The 17,057-nt window shown below is 49.2% G+C and overlaps 1 protein-coding gene across 3 annotated transcripts in view; it reads right to left on the minus strand.

The window, feature by feature from the left end:
* The window catches only part of Atg7 (autophagy related 7), a 298,368-nt gene that overhangs the window by 11,231 nt on the left and 270,080 nt on the right, over positions 1-17,057 (minus strand). The window lies entirely within an intron of this gene.

Here is a 17,057-nt window from a genome sequence, read left to right on the forward strand (position 1 = left end):
GCAGCTGTGGAGAGATTGCTTTGTTTTGTGTGGCACAGGGCTTGCTGATTCGAGCTGCATGCGTGGGCACCGATGCAGGGGCATGGAGAGGAGGCCCATGGGCGGGTGGCGCAGTACCTGCTTCTGCTCCTGCACCAACACCCCACAGCAGCTTTCAGACCCCAACCAGCCACAGCACAGGAGGCAGATGCAGCCACTGCACCCTCCACCCCGGCTCTGCCCAAAGTTGTCTCCAGGCCGTGTTTGGCTCTGGGCCTTTCTAACAGCCATCCCTGAGACCCTGGGGTTGGCATCCCAGTACCAGGACAGCAGGTGGCCAATGCTCATGGGGGCGGGGGCGGGGGCGGGGTGGTGCTGATGAACAAGCTCAGGGCCTCTCCTGGCATTGACAGAACCACTGACAGCTGGGTGCGTGCCAGCCCTTGCTGACCACACCCTATACACTCCGAGATGTGTCCTCCTAGCCGGCAGGCAGGATCGCAGCCACCCACAGACTGTGTTGCCCTCCCTCACCCCAGCACTTTGCCCAGGTTGGGCCTGGCATGATGTACTCTGCTCAGTCTCACAGATGCCCAGCAGCTGGCAATGGCTCTGTGTGCAGTACTTCCCACAGTGTCTTGCGCTTGTGGCTGTGCCTTGCACCATAAATCATGTACAGATCGGTGAAATGCGCCCCGTGGCCACCGTCAGCTACTGGGACAGAGGAGCATCGAGTCACGCTGTGCAAGCTTCCTCCTCAAGTCTGCATTCCAAACTCCCAAGGACAGGAGTCCCAACCCCACTCTGCCTATGCTGCGGATTCTTAGTCCCTGAACTCGGAGGACAGTTCTGGGGACGTTATGTTAAATGACGCCAACAAAGTGTTGAGGACGGAGCTTGCCTGCCGCTACCCACTCGGCCAGTTTCAGCAAGTGTGACGTAAATTGTTCCCAGGAGACACTGACAGGGTAAAGTTGACTCAACACAGATTGCGGACCATGAGAACATCCCTTGGGCTTGCAGAAATTTACAAACACACATCCCCATGGTGCCACCTGCTGCAGACTGGCACATGGAGTGGTGGGATGGCTGAGGAAGGGGTCTTCCCCATCCTGGCAAGGTGCACCCAGTTTGTACCTGGAGAGGCTGAAGGCCAATGAGAGCAAGACAGCATCCCTCCTGTTCCCAGGAGCCCCCACATGCAGGCTCAGGACAGAAGTCCTGCCCGTCATACCACATGCCCCCACTCTGATCCTGTCAAGACTGGGCACCTGCACAACCCCTCTCTCCAAGCACCCGGCCAGGCATGACCACTAAGCTTGAGTCCCAGCTCTGTAACTCATTGGTTGAAGGTTCCTAGACCTCATATTTCCCAGGGGGTGGGCTGTCCCCACGTTCCAGGGCTATAGGAAGGGGTGGGTATCCTCACGGTAAACCAACCTGCACAGAGAGACCTAGGCTCCATGGGCACAATGGAGGTGGGGTGGGGAATGACCAGGCTCTCAGAGGTGGCAACACTTTCATGACGAGGTCTGTGTTGCGTGCAGGTTGGAAAGGATTCAGGCCTTTCTTTGTTTCTCTCCTCAGAGAAAGCAAATCTTTACTTCCTGAAGCAGCATCTGAATTTCAGGAAGATAATGGGTCTGGAAGCTATGTCTGTGCTAACATGCAGCTTGGGTGGAGGCCATGGCTCTCTAAGTGTGCAGGATGACACTCTACCGAGACACAGCTCGCAGGTAGTGACAGAGGGGACTGTGCGTCCAGGGGACCTACATGGCTGTGCCACTGTGCCAGGGCCATGTCCCCTGCCAGAGCCCTGACATCTACAAGTTCACAGCTGGCAGGGTATCTGTCCTGTCTGCTGGGTGGGGTGGGATAGCATGGCATCACAGCTCCCGTGTAAGTGGGCAGGGATGGGAAGAACACAAATCCACAGGGCAGAGGACCAGAAGGACACGGAGCCGGACACTGGGAGAAGGCTCAGGTCACCGAGCAATAGCAGTCTCCTGGTGGCCAAATCAAACTCCCCATCCCTGTGTGCTGCTGTATTTCTACGATCCTAGCAGTCAGGAGGCTGGGGCAGAAGACTGTGCTAAGTTTGAGGCTAGTCTGGGCTACAAAGAAGACCCTGTCTCCAAAAAGAGAAAGAAAAACTTCTGGGTGGGGATATAGCTCAGTGTGAGTGCTTGCCTAGCGCGCCTCAGGCCCTGGGTTCCATCCCCAGCCTTGAGAAAAGTAAAGTACGATTCCTCTCACACCTTGCCACCACAGGGAAGAAGGGACCGTGCTACGGTGCTTCCATCTGCTGCTGGCTTGTGTTCCACGGTGCTCGTGCACCCGTCACAGACCCTCCTGCTGGGGTCTGGCCTGGCTGGCCCTCTCCCTTCCTCCTTCTACCCCCACTATGCGTCTCCTGCCCTGTGTCCTGTGGGCCTCCTGCCCCTGCTGCCCACCGTGCAGGCTCTCCCACCCGCAGTACGACTGTGTGGAGGCCCGAGCAGCCCCACACGCTCCTCTTTCAATTTCTCATCAGCTCAGTCCTTGGCTTGCGATTTCATTCTTAAGATGCTCTTCCTTTGAGTTGCACTGTGCCACTGCCTCTCCCTTGTGGGGGTGTGCGGGACACTGAGATGTCAGGTGGGCACTTTCTGTGGAGGGTTCTCAAGATCTCTAGAGGGGCTGGCACGTGGGAGGATGCAGTCATCTCACCCGCTGGCACTGGTGACAGTAATGACCCCTTGGGAAGTAGAAAAGATGTCTTGTGAGCTCACTTCTGAAGGCGAGGGCCATCAGCCTGTGCGCCCGGTGCACGGGCACAGACCATCTGGAAGGTAACTTCAAACTGATTAAGAGCAGCTCAAGTGAATATCTGTGGGCTTTTCTTATTGTTTTTGTTTTTTGAGACCGGGTCTGACTACTTAGTCTAGGCTGGTCTTGAACACATGGTGATCCTCCTGCCTCAGCCTCCTGAGTGCTAGGATTACAGTCGTATGCCACCATACCTGGCTGGAAAATACCTCCTAAGGAATACCTGATATTGAGAAGGCACCTGAAACTATGAGCCTCTTAGAGATGAAGCGTGCTACCCGGCCTCAGGCAACTCTGAGCCGCAGGGCAGACACTGCTGCTAGGGGCTGCTGTGTGTTTGCCATTTCCTCTGTAGGCCTGTACCGTAACCATCCAGCCTGTCATCCCAGGGCCAGGGCTCCTTACACAGCTCAGTGTCTATAATGCACGAAAACCAGTCCAGTCTCACTGCCGCCCTGTGAGTACCGGGGAATGCAAATTCTTAACTAGACCGAAAGAAGCAAAGAATGCAAGGGTGACTGAACACGAAAAAAGAAACCCTAGCAATACACCACACTACTGTCTTCTCTGGTTCTATTTTCTGTATGTAGTTCAGGTTGGCCTTGAGCTCACTGTGATCTTCCTGCCTCAGCTTCCCTCCTAAGTGCTGAGATTATAGGTAGGTACAGATTGCCAGGCCCAAGTCACACTATTAGTTTTTACAAAATGATAAAAACCTTAAACTTTTCAATTGCTGCAGTGTACGAAAAGTTTTTAACATTCACTTAGAACTGTAACATTTATTATAATTTTAATAAAATAGAAAATAAGTAACAAAAGGGTTCCTTAGAGTTAAAAAAAACTTACAGCAGACCTCATGCCAAAGAATACAACTGTAGCAATACCATTCAAAAAATCTGAACAGCTCAAAGAACCTGTATTTAAGTGGTTTGAGTCAACCTTATTTTGGCAGCTTTAACCAGTGAAATAAGACAAAAAGAAAAATAAAAAAAGAAGGTACCCAGAAAAGGAGAACAAAAACCATTGCTATTCATAAAAGATATACATTTGTCTACAGAGGAAATCAGAGAATTTTCAGCAAACTATTAAAACTAGTAAGATATGTCAACAATGTCTTTGTATATGTTGTCAACATATAAAAAATTATTGTTCTGAATACCAATAATAGCCAATTTGAAAAAACATATGAGAGACAGTATTAACCTAATAATCCTACATTTATAAATCAGCAACTTTCAAATGAAGTTTTACTTTGGCAAGAGTTCTTGATGAAGGTTATGATTCTAGCTTACGCAATGTCAGATTTTGTCTAGGAATTTGGGAAGTAACAGAAATCTCATTTATATCAGCACAGCTTTTTATAACCATTTTCAAATCCTCAAAATAAACCAGGCCTGGAGGCATACACCTTGGGAGGCTGAGGTAGGAGGATTAAAAGTTTAAAGTCAGCTTGGGTCACCCAGCAAGATCCTGACTCACACGAACAAAGAAACAAACAATCCTCAAATACTACTGATAGAGAGACTGAATCTCTTTCATACTTGAGGAAATAAAAGCTATAAAATTTTTTGGTATCTATTTTCTAACTCAGAAATGGCAAAATTAATTCTGGCTGCACAAAAGATGCTAAATCAACAAACATGATGTTTCCAAACAAGAGCAAAAGAGAGTGAGAAAAAAAAAAAAAAAAAAAAAGCCAGATACCTGGGGTGTACCTGCCTGGCAAGCACAAAGTCCTGAGTTTGATTCTAGGTACAAAAAAAAAAAAAAAAAAAAAAAAAGGAAAAATAGCCAGACAAAACAGCTATGATCAAGTTCCGTGCAGCGCTCAGAGTGGAGAGGAGGCCAACTTCATTTCTACTTTTCAGGAAATAACTCTTCGGGGATTTGAGCAGACAGAGGAATGCATGCCCTTTAATTCCATAGCAAACTCTGACGTGGTCAAGGACACACAGAACATACACTTGTCCCCGTGCTTCTGATAACGGGCCATGCTCTCACTGACCTGTGGGGAGGGTCCGCTGGAGACCCGGAGTGCCTGCTACCTATAGGTGCATTAAAAGCAGTCTGTGCACTCTTTACTAAAGTGCCCTTGCTTTTCTGAGAAACACATGGAGCTGCCACCATTCGGGATGGCACTTGTGAGTTTCTACTGTGTGCCACCAGGGAAGGAAAACTCTGAATTCGGGCTCCCTCGGGGACCCCCAGGGAGTGGGTTTCCTAGTGGTACTGGAAGGCAGAGCCGCTCCACCTTTTCATGACCTGGGGGCCTGCACCAGACCATGGAAGAGGGACACCAGAAGGCTGGGGAGCTGGGGTTCCTCCTGAGGGGATGGCCACAGGAGAAAAACCAGGATCCTTTCAAGATGCTTTTGAACTGAGACTTTGAAAAAGTGCTTTGTCTGTTTTGGCCTGGGGCTGCATATTTGCAATGATAAAAGCAGTTCTTTCAACTCAGCTGTAAATCATAGAGTTCTCACAGCGAGTGTCAACATGCAGAGGCTTGGGCTCGGGACAGACTTGGCTGGGGGCAGGGTGCCCGGGCGCCGTGCACATGCCTGCAAGTGCAAACAGACCCATCCAGCTCTGGTCCCCTCTCTGGGCTCGGTGGATTTTCTCCCCCTTTTCCATGTTCGCTGGATTTAGTAACTGCTGTTTTGACTGTAATCAGAGCTCCAGTGTGGTATAATTATTCCAGCATCACAAAGTGCAGTTTGTTTCCAGAGCCGACATTTTAAAACCTTTGTTGCCTAGATGGTGCCAGCACTGCCAGAGTGCTTCCTGCATGGCATGTGAGCGGAAATCAGTGCTGCAGCAAAGCTAGAAATCTGGTTTCAGTGAAACCATGACCCCTCAAAAGCACGTCCAGGTTTAGGGCTCCACGAGGAACAGTGTGTAGATCTGCCTGTGGATTTGCTGTCCCTGCATTCACCTCTGCAGCTGGGAGATGGGCTTGTCCAAGCCTGGAGAGGCCCTGCATGCTGTGAGAGACAGGAACAGTCCCAGCCATCCCTGGGCCTAGATGCACCCAGAAAGATGGCTTCAGCAGACCCCATATTCCCGCTCCCTACATGCCGGGGACAAGAGGGGAAGTACTGAGCTCGGCTGACTCACCAAGCATTCTGGCTTGGCTTCTGACTGGTCCAGGAGCAAGCGTTTCAGACTAGACTGCGCTGTGAGCACTTGAGGAAAAATCTCCTAAACTATATAATGCAAGGTGTCGCCATGGGTGCTAAGTAGGCAACCCAGGCACCAGTTCATTCACCCCTCCGAGTCCCACACTGAACACACCCATTTCCTAGAGGAAGGAAAGCAAGAGGATCAATGCCGTCCTGCTGGCAGATGGAGGCTGGAGTTCACCTCACCTTGATCTGTGCTAGACCCAGAGCTATCCTTCCTAGATGAGAAGCTGTGTTCGTCCTAAACACCCAGCACGTGCCTGTTTATTGTCCGCCTGTGGTCACAGCTCCCGGCAGAAGATGGACTCGCAGGCGGGATGAAGGTTGTGTCTGTTTTAATTGATTATTCACATTCCTATGGACTGGCCCACTCACAGTTGTCTAACTAGCTGGGACTCACAGTGTGTGCCTATAACCCTAACGCTCTGGGAGGCAAAGGCAGACAATTGCAAGTTTGAGTCTAACATGGGCAGCTGGGAGATTTAGCAAGATCCTGTCTCAAAAACAAACGAACAGGGCTGGGGATTTAGCTCAGCGGCATAAGCGCCTGCCTTGCAAGCAGACAGTCGTGAGTTCGATCCCTGGTACCGATAAAAACGAAAAAAGACAAAACAAACAAACAAACAAACAAACAAAAATGATTGGTGATGTCATTCAATGAGAAGACCCTTGTTCAATCTCTAGTACTAACACACACACACACACACACACACACACACACACACGAGACCCACAGAACCCCCCTTTATTCATTTTTGTTTTTTTGAGGCTGGGTCTCACTATGTAGTTTAGGTTGTCTCTGAAGCCACTGTATGGCCCAGGCTGGCCTTGAACCCATGGTGAGCCTCCTGCCTCGGTTTCTCTGGTACTGAGATCACAGAGGTATGCTACCACATCTGGTTTGTAGTTGGTTATGACAAACCAACGAGGCACAGATGTCCCTGGTCAGACTGTCAAGTGGACACTGGCTGCTGCGGGGTGACAGGAGTGGGTGGTTCCCTGCCTGGTCCGGCAGCCATGACTGAGAGTCAGAAGAGCTACTGGGTAGCAGACCTAGCTGCCAAGCTGTAAACCAGAAGCTTACAGGGATTATAGTTCTTTAACCCCAAAATGCCCCTCTGAGGGAGAAGGCCACGTCAGCTCTTCTTGTTTACTGGAAGAAGAAGCAAAGGACACACAGTGGCATTTCAGACTGCTGGCGCTCAGATGCTGCTGCAGGTTTATTTATTTATTTATTTATTTTTTGTTTTCAGTGCTGAGGATGGAGCCCGAGGCAAGCACTCATCACTGAGCAGTTCCATTTGACTTTGTCTCTTAAAGTCAGAGCAAAGTATCAAAACAAAACAAAAACAATGAAAAAAAAAAACCCAAAAAACCAAAAAGACAGTTTACCAGAGTTCTGGAAATCTGGCAAGTTGGGGGGCTGGGGATTTAGCTCAGCGGCATAAGCGCCTGCCTTGCAAGCCGGCAGTCGTGAGTTCGATCCCTGGTACCGATAAAAACGAAAAAGACCAAAAAAAAAAAAAAAAAAAGAAATCTGGCAAGTTGTAGTTTCACAATTAAAATTTGAATTTGAGGTAAAAAAATTGTCTGAAGCTTCATAAGGAGTGATGCTCTAATCTGTTTATCCACGTAAGAAGTTCTTTTTTTGTTGTTTGTGTTTTTAAAAAAACTTTAATGAAAAGTTTTATTAATCCAGAATTAGAAGGAAATGTTAGATAACAGATTCACAAGTGCCAGACGAGAAACATGGAGTCAAGAGAAATTAGGATGTTTTCATTGTTTACCATTTCAATTCAGTACTTTAAGAAATGATTGATAAAATTGAGTGACAGCTGTTCTATTAATCAACTGCATTGCTGGGCATGGCTGTGTACACCTGTAATCCCAGAACTCAGGAGGCTGAGGCAGGAGGATGGCCGTAAGGACAGCCTGGGCTCCACACTGAGTTCAAGGCCACCCTGGACTATATATTGAGACCTGACACAATAACACAAACAAAACAACAACCAAAAATTAACTGTGTGGCTTTTAGGATAACACTATGCCTTTCTCTGTGCATACCTGGTATTGATGTGGGTGTGGGTGTGCTTGGGAACATGAGAGGCGTCAAGCGTTTGTTCCAGAACTGAACGTTCTCCAAATGCTCATCTCTGCCCCAGCTTCTGGTTAGACTCTGATGTTGCCAAGGAAGAAGCAGTAACTAATGGAGCATTGGCAACAGGAGGCCCCCAACCCCTGAGTCTTCAGTACAGTCCGACTCGACATTCAGGGCACCTCACGTGTTGTAGCTCTAAAGGGCCCTCTTGCTCCATTCCCTTTCCTCCTCCACTCCCTTTCCCTCCTTCTCACCTCTCCTCTTTCCCCCATGGCAGAACACAGCTGGGGGTTGAACACAGCTCCTCATCCTTGAGCTACATGCCCTGCCCTTTATGTTTCATTTTGTGACAGGTCTTGTCAACTCACTAAATTTATCCTCCTGCCTCCAACTTCCAGAGCGCTTGGCTTACAGGTGTGCGCCACCACACCTAGGTCCTCCGTTGTTTTGTTAATGTTCCCTGCCCTCCTCTGAACCGGAATCCAGGTTCTGATCTGTACCGTTGTCATCTCTGCCAGGACTCACTCTAATGCTTTCCTGCAGTGTGAGGGCCTGCAGGCATGCACAGCATGTACTCCCCCGTGAGCTCCCTCCCAGGCAAGGACATCTCTCCCTGGAGCAAGAACCTGATCCCGCCCCCTGCTCAAAATGTGCCCCTCCCACTTCCCTCCTGGTAAGTCAGGGCCTCAGCCTTCCTGTGGAGCTGCCTGTCAGCCAGCGCCTTTCTGCACCTCTCCATGGCCTGGAAGGTTCCTTCTGCTTCCTTTCTCCTTCTGGCTCTCCCTTGTCACATCTCAGAGGTGCTGCTTCCTCTCAGCCTTCCTGAAACTCACCAGGGCCAGCGCTCCAGCCCCAGCTTCCCGGAGCAGAGCAAGCACTTAGACTTCCAGCTACTCACAGTGAGGCCTCCCCTTACAGAGCCTCTGTCTCTACAGCTGGCCCAGAATTCTTTGAGGAAAGGACTGACCCCTGTGTTAAGTCACTGCCCTAAAGCCTGCCTGTGCTCCGCCCCTTCCCCACTTACCTCTGGCAACCATTACTCTTTTCACTGTCTGCATAACTGTCTCTACAGGGTGTCATGTGACTGGAATAGGACAGTATGCCACCTTTCAGGTTGGCTTCCTCATTAGTTTCTCTGTATCTTCCATTACTTGATGGCTAGTTTCTTTTCCCCCTTAGGGTAGCTAATATCCCACACCCTCTTGATGGACCAAGTTTATCCACTCACCACTAAAGGACACTGTGTCCAGGCGCTGGGGACAGGACCCAGGGCCCCATGCATGCTAAGTACCCTCAGCCCCAAAGAACCTGTTCGCTGCTTCGAGTTTGCACATTACGGACATGCCACTACCCACGTGGTGTGCAGGTTTCTGTGCGACAGAAGAATTCAACCTATGTGATAAACCCCCAGGGCTCAGCTGCTGGGCAGCACAGTAAGAGTGTTCTTAATTCAGTGAGATGCTAAGAAGCCATCCTGTCTTTGTCCCCAGGGTCTCAGTCACTTTCCTGATGCTGGACTTAATACCCAAGGCCTGCAGTTTTCCAGGGGCAGGGGAGGCTTATTTTGGTTTGTGGCTTTTAGAGGGTTCAGTCTGTAGGAAGCTAGCTCTGAGGCAGGAAGGGCCTGGGCAGCGGAGAGCTGCTCAAGTCATGGCAGCCAGAGAAGAGAAGGGAGGAGCTGGGGACGTAAGTGCCCCCTTTCACACCTCAGTGACTTGCCTCCACCCGGTTCCACCTCCAAATGGCACGCTCCACCCTGAATTCCCAAATGGCTAAATCCCCAGATGAGCACAGTGTCCTCAGGATGCTATCGCTCTCTAGGAGCCCCACTTCTGTACACACGAGGCTTTGGGGGGGCACTCTAGATTGAAAGTGTAATGTCCAGTAAATTTTTTTGCAATACCAGAGATCAAAACCAAGCCTGTAACATGCTAGGCAACAACCTGTCAACTTAGCTACATCCTTGGCCCTTTAAAATTTTTTTCATTTTGAGACGGGGCTTCAAATTCATGATCTCCTTGCCTTAACCTTGAGAGTAGTTTGGATTATAGGTGGGCACGCTGTCTTTTGAAATGGCTGCACCAGGTCGCATCCCCCAACAATGAATGCATGTTCCTGCTAGCCCCAAACAATAAGTGCTCAATAAACATGACCTCAGGAACTAATGTGCTGTGTTTAAAAACAAAACGCACACACACAGAGGCAGACAGGAGCACACAGACAGAAGTCACTTCCTGCTCTGGTGCGGTCATGACACACGCTCCTCAGTCACACATGGGCTCAGGGTTCCTGCAGCTGGCAGGGTGGCGCAGGCTTCAGGCCCTGCTTCTCTTGCTGTGTAGACTGTGCCTAGCCATGGAAGACAATTTGCTCTCTCCATTAAATAGTGAGTTCTCAGAGGGAAAGGGCCATTGTACCCACTTTAAAAAGCTACGAAACCACACACGAGAACCTCAGTTTTGGTGTGCACAGTATGTGCAGGTGATGGCTGCACACCCCCACGAGGAACACCCTTTCCTTGCCCTCACTGCCCTTGATGACCTATGTAAATAAATACCTGTTAAACCCACTGGGCACGACCACTAGCACTGTCCCTCAGCCAAGACAGAATCACAATAAAAAGTGGAGGTTTTATCATGTGCTTTAATGAAACCTAATATTTACTGTATACTACTTCCTCTCCGAAGTGAGGCATTTTGTCTGCTGTTTAAGAGTTCACGTTTGCAGTGTGTAACTGCATCATGGGGAGTGGGCCCATGGATGTAACACTGCTTAATTCTTTTTACACTCCTTGAGAACAAAGATTTTTGGGGGGAGACATTGGGACACGGTCTATGCAGTTCTTTTTTTTTGGTACCAGGGATTCAGTTCCCAACTTCACACTCACCAGGCAGGCGTGCTTACCTCACTAAGCTAAATCCCTGGGCCCTCCCTATGTAGTTCTGGCTGGCCTTGGACTCACTAGATAGCCTAGGCTGGCCTTTAACTTGAAGTAGTCCTCCTGCCTCTGCCTCCTGAGTGCTAGGATTTCAGGTGTGAGCCACTACATCTGGCACTGAAGCATTCTGAAAGCCTGACCAGATGCCCTGGTCGTCTCTGTCCCTCACGGGTTCCCTTGCTTGGAAAGGTGTCCCCCAAGCCCAGGGGAACCTCTCCTGCTCTGAGTTCTCATAGAAGATGTGCTCCTCCCAAAACAGTACACAGACATGTCTTCACTTGTCACCTTGCCTGTCCCGTCCCTGCCACAAGAGCATGGCTCAGCTCTAAGGGAGGACAGAGCTTTCCTTCCTCATCCTCTGTGGGCTACAGTGGGCTCTGCTGCATCTTGAGACACCCACACTACCTGAGGGCTGTCATAAGCAGGGCTGTTTTAAACACCTGGTGTTGGTCAGGCCACTATGGGCCAGACACAAGAGTGAGAACATCTTCTAGGGTGAGTTACTGAGGCAGTGGCCTACATGACATAAGCATTATCAAGTGACTGACATACTTGATGTGTGCCTGACACAGGGTGCAGAGTGGGCTACAGGGTGGTGGCCTTTCCAGAGCACCCAGCCGAACCTCCTGCCTCCTTCTCCTCCCTGCGGGGCTATTATCGAGCTCCATCTGCAGGGGGAATAGGCTCTGAGCCTAGGGAGAGAAAAAAGGGAGGAAAGATAGGTATCCCAGGGCAAAGAAGTGCTCCCGCCCTCTGAAAATTCAGTTGAGCTTCTCTCACTGTTCTGCAAAGGCAAGGAAAGCCTTCTGCCTCCCAGCCACACTGCCCAGGCTCGCGTCGCAGCTCCATCACCTTCCCTAAGGTATAACTAGTCACCATGTCTTTTCAGCCCAGCTTTCATCTATGAAAGAGGCTACCAAAACATATTTTCAGGAGTCAGTGAGATGGCTTCCGCGAGTCTCTTCACACAGTTCTAGTACACAGCGAATGCCTGTAAAATGCCATGCTCACTTCCATCTTGCTGCTGTGACACACACCACTTTTCACACATCACTGCAGCCACTGACTCCTGTCCCATCTGCCCTTCATAGCTACCCCAGGACAGAACAGAACTCTGGCTCTGGACGAGACTGAACTGAAGATCCACATGTGGATGAACACAACCAGTGACCCTGTTTTGTCGTCCCTCAGCCAAGCTTTAGTGCCAGGTTCTAGGCCTCAAGCCTGAATGTCTCCTTGTTGGCCCAGGAACAGGAAGGCTTTGGCAGTGGGGGGCTATGTTGTGGGGGTCTGGTGGGGAGATAGAGGGCAGAGGGACCCCTATGGGGTCAGCTAGCCCTAACTGTGCTCTGTATGGCACTGCGCTGAGCAGTCTAACTCTACACCATCTCTCCAGAGAGGGAATGGGGTGGAACAAGCCGCAAGGTCAGCCTCGGTTCCCTGATGAGAAGACACTGTTCTCGGCATGACAACGCGGTGCGGATGCAGTTGTCCTCTTCACAGCCCGGACCCCTGTGGGAGTGGGTGGGAGGAGCCCGGCATGGGGAGGACAGGGTGGCTTTGGGACCAAGTGGCTGGAAGTCGCAGCCTCCTAGAGCAGCTGCGTTAGGAGAGGGGCTGGGACTGGAGCAAGGCAGTCTAGCTCAGGGCCTTGAGCCCCGATGGTGTGGGAGTGTTCTGTTTCCGCTTTTCTATCTTGGGATAGGAGCAAATGGGCAAAGATGAATATGGTGACGCTGTAAATTCCACATCCAGGGTGACTGCAGTGGACTGCTGTGCGTGAGGGCTGGTGGCTGCCCATTTCAGAGAGCACAGCCAGGCCCTCTGATGGATGGGCTGGGTGCTGCTCTCAGGCTGAAAGAAAGAAAGACGCGGGGGCTGGGGATTTAGCTCAGCGGCATAAACGCCTGCATTGCAAGCAGGCAGTCGTGAGTTCGATCCCCGGTACCGATAAAAAGGAAAAAGACCAAAAAAAAAAAAAAAAAAAAAAAGAAAGAAAGACGATCCTGAATCAGGGGAAGAGATAGGATTTCAGGCCACTCTGTGTCAGGCACATACCTCCCTTCCAATTTCTGCAGACACCAGCTGGCTGCGGGAGGGGAAAGACAGATGGGTAGGTGGAACGAAGAAAGATCTTTTGGGTAGAGAAGGAAAATGCAGAAGGAAGCCTTTCTGGGCTCAAAGAAATCAACTTCGAAAGCTTCCCTTACAAAAATAGCCGCTGGCGAACACTTGCCTATTTATATCACCAAGAGCACTATGAGTATCCAGGGCTGAATCACTAGACACAAGTATGCCCACCTGACATGTGGGGAGGTCTCTACAACCCTCCGGAGCAACCAAGTCAGGACAAAGCCAGTGCTGGCACAGAGCAGTATCCTTACACACGGCTTTCACTTACAGAAATAGAATGTTCCTGAAAAGTTGGCTCTCAAATGAATTAATGTAATCATATGTTCCTAGTGAATCACATTTTAAAATTAGAGATCGACTGGGGGGAGGAGTGCCCTCCCCACCAAAAAGCACCAAACAATGGTGACCATAAGACCAAGTAAGATTCTCACCTGGTTCAGTAAATGTTAAAATGTCACTAGTTTCAAAGGCCATTATTAACGCTGATAACACAGACTCAAGGTCAGCAAAGACACCTGTGTCTGGGATGTGTAAGGGGTGTGCACTAGGCCTTGTGGGGCCAGAGAGACCTCAAAGGCTCCTGATAAGGTGCTTAGGAGAAAAAGACACAGAGCACTCAGCGCAACAAAGCTGCCCCAGGTTCAGATGCTGCCCCGTGGCTAGCCTGGCCCTTTAAGTGCTCTCTGGATTTAGAACAGTTCTACCTCCCTCTTGCCAGCAGAAGCCAACCCAGTGGCCTCTGAGACTGCTTTTTAAACTCTGCATTTATAAGCTGAAAGCTGTGGGCTGGGTGGAGCTGCATCTTAACTGCTCATTTAACTAACTTGAAAAAGAAACAGAAGGAGAGTTTTAATAAGGTAACAAGAGTGAAGGTATTTCAGGCTCCCTGAAAAGCGAAAGGCCTGGATGAACCAAGAATTGTTATTTTAAACTCGGAAGGGCACTTGTTCCAGGACTTGTGTGGGGAAGGCCTGTCTCCTCTGCTGTCACTCTCAGCATGCTGGTCACTGGGAACACAATCGTCCCAACGCATTTGGTTCCAAGGGGCAGATCCCGCATGCTCAACTTTCAAGGTCTCGGCAGCACGGCTGGTGCCTGTTCCATGCCGGCTCTGCTAAAAATCCACACTGTGTGCCACCACATGCATGGCTGAAGACCTGGGGGGCAGGAGCTCAAAACATGCAGTGTGTCTCCAATGCTGTCTGCTTGGGACGGGCCCACCATGGAGTCTGCCTTGGCTACAGACAAGAAAACTCTTCCTGATGACATTTGCCTTAGCCTGGCAGCCTCGTAGTACCAAAGTGAACAGTGCGTTAAAAACAAAACAAAGCAAAAAAAACCCCAAAAAACCAAACAACCAAAAACCACTTTTTGTTCCAATTTGATTGTGATAAACCAAGCTGGGGTAGAGGCACTAATTCTCTTCTGACTGCAGGATTCCGCGCTCTTCCACAGTGAGGTGCAGGGCCAGCCAAAGAGATGCCCTTCCCCAGCTCGCCGCCCACCCCGCCCGCTGTGGCCACATGCCTGCTGCTGGCCAGCAAGCACACCTGTGCGAATTTTGAGGTCAAGGCCTTTCTAAACGAAGACTTGCCCTCACTTCTCTTCCCCCGTCCCATACTTCGGATCACAGAGTTATGGAGCCACCTTTGACAACATCTGGGGCTTCTTAGCTCTGGGGGGTTCCAAAACCTGCAAGGGCTCCATGCATGGAATTCATTTGCTCATAAATCTGGATGAGGAGAAAACCGCTTTTTACTTACTTCTGTCTGAAATGTAGCATTTCCCTCAGTTACAACACAGGAAACAAGGCACAGTGGTATTAGCAGTATCATTTTCACCATCAAAATGACATATGTTCTCCTCTAACCATATCACACTTGTGGACTATCCTGAAATACCCTAAACACTCATCACGACTACACTAGGTCATTATTTGATACATTAAAGCAGCACGTATTACTATGTCACAGGTTTGGGTTCTTAAAACTTGTAATACTTTAGTGTAATTAAACATCTTTGTTACTATGGTATATTTGTTTTGTTTCTTGTTTTATTGAGATCAGGCTGGCCTTGAACTCATGGTAACCCTCCTGCCTCAGCCTCCTGAGTGCTGGGATTATAGGTGTGCACAAGTGTGCCTGGCTTATAATGCTATGTGTTTTAACTGGTACCTTTATGAACATAATTCTGTGAAGCAGAGCTGGGCTTCATTGTGCTGCCAACGGGATCTGTGATGCAAACCACACTGTCATTCTTCGCCTCAAGAATGGCAGGACAATAACATGTCAAACTTCCAGGCCTGTGGGTGGCCTTCTCAGTTATAGTCTCTTGGGCTGACTCTGGACCACACCTCTGGTTCTGGACCAGCCAAGTGGCAAGACACTTTCAAGAGCTGCCAGCACAAGGAAGGAAGGAAACCAACATTTCACTTGATTCTAATGGATTTAAATAGAAACAGCCACATGGGCCTAGTGGCTACCATATTGTAGAGCACTCCTCTGGCTGGTTACAGGCACGAGAGATGTGCTTGTGTCTTGTTTGAACTATTGTAGTTTGGGGTTATGCTTTTATAGCACCCTAATATATACTTTAACTAATACACATGTCTATATGACAATAAATATGGCAAAAAAGGTATATTTACAGAGAAGACCTCAACAAATTTTAAAAAACTTGAAATGCAGATAAGTGCAAGTGTTTTCCATTTACAGCATTTGCATGTATGTGATTTCACCTGACACTACTAATCACTCTGTGATAATGACTGCCCCAGTTTACTCTTAAAAATGGCTAAGTGACTTTGCTGATGTCACCACCATGCCAGGCATGAGCAACTCCGGGTCTAACTGCCATGCAATGTCCCTTCCTCTGAACATGTCCAGGGTGCAGCTGAAAGTGAGCAGGTGCACAAAAGGCCAAGCATTTAGCTCCCAGTGCTCACATTATCACCCCTCTGCCTCTGGGACAGAAGTCTGTCGCCGAGTCCTTTCTCTGGCCCTAAGAGGACTGGGTCCTGCAGACACTTGAATTTCCCTAATTTTTGGCCAAGCTCTCCTTCTTCTGCAGTTTGAGCTTCATGGACTCTTAGAGAAGAAGTGGTGGTCAGAAAACTTGCAAAGTCTTAGGCAGGACTCAGAAAGGACACTACTTTCTCAGCCAACACTACTGCAAAGGTCACTTCAGTGCCAGCTCACTCTCTTCTCTGTGACACTGATTACAGGGTAACATTATTGCAGCACAATGACGGAGCATGGATCCTAGCAAAAGGTGTCCTCCATGCTAAACACAAACAGCAGAGCGGGAGACGCCAGTGCCTAAGTGGGGGCCCCCGCTGTAGTTCAGGCTCCTTCACAGGCCAGAGCACCCTATGATCCTATAGTCTCTGCCTGTAAACTCCTATGCAGCCTAAAAATATTCTGTCCAGTTCTGCTGTCCCTCTTTTGGTTTGGTCTTTTTGAGAAGTTTAAACTTGATGATAGCTATATATAAGCATAATTTAAAAAACCAAATAATCCAACTTCTATGCTCCATAGAGACTCAATGCTTTTAAAATATTTACCTCTGTATATTAAAATAATGTCTGTATCTTTACTTCTTAAATGCTTGTGCTTCTGGGGCTCAGAATGATATATCATTTCCCATTTTGTTTTGGTGAATGAGGCTTTAGCTTGCTTTCACTGCCACGCCCCCAGGATTGCAAAATCACATTTTCCCATCCCATTGACCTAACTGTAACTGTGGTGACAGCATCATCCAGTGTGGAAATTATTATGAGTTTCCAACTGCTCCAGTTAGGAGAGTGTTAGAGTGTACCGGGATCACAGTACTCACTAGTTTTTGTCTTTGTGGAGTTAGGGATGAACCGGGGGCCTGGTGCACAGTAGGCGAGTACCTACTGCTGAGCCCCATCCCTGGCTCC

Source organism: Cavia porcellus, unplaced genomic scaffold (genome assembly GCF_034190915.1).
Source record: "Cavia porcellus strain 051 isolate PalLab524CR breed Dunkin Hartley unplaced genomic scaffold, mCavPor4.1 scaffold_27, whole genome shotgun sequence".
NCBI classification, from domain to species: Eukaryota; Metazoa; Chordata; class Mammalia; order Rodentia; family Caviidae; genus Cavia; species Cavia porcellus.